Source organism: Rattus norvegicus, chromosome 5 (assembly GCF_021556685.1).
Source record: "Rattus norvegicus strain SHRSP/BbbUtx chromosome 5, alternate assembly SHRSP_T2T, whole genome shotgun sequence".
In the NCBI taxonomy this organism is placed as follows: domain Eukaryota; kingdom Metazoa; phylum Chordata; class Mammalia; order Rodentia; family Muridae; genus Rattus; species Rattus norvegicus.
In genome coordinates this window covers 112,970,809-112,974,985 of record NC_141538.1, presented here as the reverse complement: position 1 = coordinate 112,974,985, position 4,177 = coordinate 112,970,809, and the positions used below count along the sequence as shown (strand labels likewise).

The following is a 4,177-nucleotide window of genomic DNA, read 5'->3' as shown; positions in this document are numbered from 1 at the left end:
TCAGGGCAGCTGCTTAAAAATCATCATCTTTTGAGAGTTTACATTTAACATGATGTCTTTTTACAAAGAAAAAAGAATTAATGAGCCAATTTTTATTATTCTCTATTACTGCAAGCTTACAAAATGCATGACAATGAGTAGAATGGAACCCATCAGAATACAGAACATATTGACCTAACGCTATGAAGAAGATTCTGACCTTCAAGATAAAGAGTAAAAAAAATAATGAAAGAAAAACTATTCTGTATTAACCAAGTAGCTTTGCCAATATCTGCTAGAGAAATGAGACAGGAAACGATCTCTGTCCTCACTGACCTTCCGGGTACCTATGACACAGGATAACTTTGAGGCTTCAAATAAAAATGCAGTCTATTGCACCAGACAGGAAGCTTTGCACTTTCATTATGCATATAATATCTAATAGATCTTTTGAAATCATTACCTGTCAAGAGGGGAAAAGGAAGGCAGAGAAAAAACCTTGAAGAATAGAGTTTGTCAAGGGTCAAAGTAAATGGCAATATACTTTAATAAGCAATAAGCTGTACATTATTTCTGGGTGGCCTAGACACTCAGTGGACTGTGGCATTATACTGAATTGCAGAATAGTTTCTTAGTGGCCCAGAATATTCTGCCAGGTTTATATCAGATTGTCTGTAGCTTAGAAAAGAATTCGTTGCCATGTAATTAGGAAGACATAATTTTGAGTTACTAACCTTAAGCACATCAACTATTTTCTCTTCAGTACATTTATCTCGATCATTATTTCTGTATATTATTTATAAAATAGATAAGGAAGTTTCTGTTTTCCAGATTCTAGCAGTCAACAGATAAATGTATCATGCTCACCAATACTATAGCAAAATTCATATATCATAAATTGCTAATGTTATCAGTTAACATTATGAAGAAAAATCATTTTTCAGATTAGTGGCTTTTACCTTTGTATAAATATAATAACCATTCTTGTACCTAAACATATGGGCATATAGAACAACATATAGTCATTTAATATTGGCCTAAATTCATATGCTTCACTCCCTAGTGGCAGAGTGGCTAAGAGAAAAGAGCAAGATCAAATGATCAAATTTCCCTAGGTTCTTGGGTATTGCATTGGTATATAATTGCTGTTACCTTCTCAAAGTGCCTGACTCATGCCTTTCTCATGGTAGCACAAGAAACTAATGTAAGTACATAGTGTATTCTTTAAGTCTTCTGCCAACTACAGCCTATTTTCTATTTGGAATAAAGAGAATTTTTCCTTTCCTTTCAACGAGACACACAAAACAAAGCAAAGACTTTGTTAACAACTCCAATGTGATAAAATAATTTGGCTGCATGATAAAGTTGTGTATTTGGCAATTATAATGTAGCATACTGGAGAATGATGATCTTCTCCTACCAAATACTACAGTGGACCACATATGTAAAAAACAATTGCCTTTGCTCTGAGGTTTTTTTTTAAAATTGTAATTATATTTATGTACAGAAAACTTAGTGTACATTTACCCAGGTTAGTGACGAGTTCTTTAGCCTTTGCCTTTTCCAGCAAGTCAATGCGAGTCACAGACTTAGGACCCAGGACGTTGCCTCCCCAGTGGTGGCAGATCTCGTCATATCTGTCATAATTGGTCCTAATAGCTTCCACCATCTTAGCCAGAGCACCCTTGTCTTCCGAGTTAACCTGTGTGAAGGCAACAGTGATGCATGTTTTCCTGTGGACCAGGCGTCCCCAGCCTGGCCTTTCCCTTGATGATGCACTAGGGCACCCGCATCTTTCAACATAGGGCAGGCAGGAAAACTACCAGCTCAATGGGGTCTACATCATGAGCAATTACCACCAGCTAAGCCTTCTTGTTCTCCACCAAGGTGGTGACTGTATTGACCCCTGCTTGGAGAACAGGTGGTCTTAGTGGGACTTCCCCTTTGCCAGCGTTTTTCTTCTCAGCGCGGGCCAGTAGACTTTGCTTCTTCTCCTGCTTTGTCTCTGGCCTGCACTTGTGGGCAAGCTTAAGCAGCTGAGTCACTGCCTGTCCAGGGCCTGGGTGAACTGGTTAATGGCAGGAGGTAGTTTGAGTCGCTTATAGAAGATTGCTCTTTGCTGATGCAGCCTGATGTAGGGGGGGCATTTAACGAAGCGTGCTAAGTCTCCTCTGGGCTGGATGAACTGGCCAAAGCTGAAGTACTTGGGCCTTTTCTCAAACAAAGGATTGACCACCTTTTTGGCCTGTTTCTTGAGGATGGCAGTGGCCGGGACCACCTTCTTCCCCTTGGCCTTCTTTCCTTTAAGCATCTTGCTCTGCTGGAGGAAAGAGCTGCTCTGAGCTTTTAATAGGATGGTGGGAAAAAAAAGAACAGATTTTACTTAAAAATTTTCATAAAATATAAAGGTGAAGGATGTGAATATTTAGGATTTTGTTCGAACTGTGCAGGATAGTTTTTGAATATCAGGGCATGTATTTGTGGCCAATGGCAGATGAATGGTTCTTAATTTTTCATGGTCAGAAGTCATATATCAGTATTTCTACAAACACTAAACATAGATTACAATCACCAAACTATAGCCTATGTTTCACTCTATAATAGCTTACTCATATTGGACCTAGGGTCTCAATCTGAAATTGCTAGAGTAAAACAGGAAGCACATTACAAAGATATACACATAGGAAAGAGCTGTCAAAATAGGAACCAATGTTCAGGGATTAAAGCTATCCCTGACAGGAAAGAAACTTATAAAACAAAAAAGCTTTTGTGTAATGGTGATCAATAAAGTAAAAAGGAAACTCTGAGGGGAAAGGATTTAAATAGATATGTACTTCACATAGATTTAACGTCAATAATATGCAAAGAACTCAATATCCAAGATTCAGAAAACAAACAGCACAATCAAAAAGGGTCTATAGACTTCAATGGTGACTTTCCAAAATAAGAATGAAAAATTCATAGGAACTATTTTAAAGTCATTGCCCTTACCAATTAAGTAATACAAATTCAAAACAACTTTGAAATTTCATCTTGCTACAGTCTCAAAGGTAATGGATGAAATCAACTAGGCAACTGATAAACAAATGCTAGTGAGAATGGGGTGAAAGAGGAACCCTTTCTCACTGTTGGTGACCATGCAGAATAGTGCAACCACTATGGAAATTAGTGAAGAAAATTGTAAAAAGTAAACACAAGTTGTTAAGGGAAAAAATAATAAAAGTCCTCTTCATCTATGATATATCCAAATGGATAGATATCTCTAAATTTGCAGTTGGGATATGCATATTTGATTGTAACAAACAGCTCTCTAATTGAACTCAAACCTCTCTAAGAGGAGGGAAATATGCTGTACTGTAAACCTTCCCAAAAACATATGCCTGCAAATCCATGAATCTTAGAGGAGAATTCACTTCCAACATTCTCCTAAAAGTGTACAGTCTTAACCTCATTTTTGTTATATCCACAGTAAATGCCAACCTCAAACCTCATCACAGGAATTGACTTTTATTCTCTTTTTTTAAATGAGATCATTTCAGGGTCAAAATAGAAGATCTGACTGTAGTGTTCCCGGGCTCATTTGATAACTCTATAGCACAACTACATTCAAAGCAGAACATTGTATAAGATGGGCAGAAAGATTGAAGGAAACAGAGCAATAGGAAGTTGGCCATTGGGTTGTGCCTTTAAATTATGACAAAGGCATTAAATCCATGAAATCGCAACATATGGAAGCCCAAATGAGACCTAAAGAAGTCTAATACTAGATTATTGCCCCATATAGATGGAGGAGTTTTATGTGACCCCCACATCTAGATAAAGAACTAAAAACCATAGTGACTGCAGAGAGAGGGTTAATTGGCTATGGCTTAAGGATGAACGCTGAAATTAGCTATTTAATACTGCATGTGAGCCATTCGGACAACACTGAACTAAAACAAATAGGTCGTATGATTATTACTTTATATATAATAACAATGGTTGAAGAAAAAGAGGCAATGTATTTTAGAGGGAACAATTGTGAGGGAGAAAGATTGGCTCTGTGAATGTAGTTAATTTAAATTGAATTTAAAATTCTACATTAATTAGAATCCAGTTATTTTATTGTGTAGAAAAAGAAAGATTTTTAAGTCTTTCCTGGACCCCTTCTATAAAATTCTTATTTTCAAGTTTCAAAGGTAAAGTTTAAGAAGGTTGG

The 4,177-nt window shown here is 36.9% G+C and overlaps 1 pseudogene; it reads right to left on the bottom strand.

The window, feature by feature from the left end:
• Window positions 1-2,290, bottom strand: LOC148005909 (large ribosomal subunit protein eL8 pseudogene; annotated as a pseudogene).
• Between the last annotated feature and the right edge of the window lie 1,887 nt (window positions 2,291-4,177).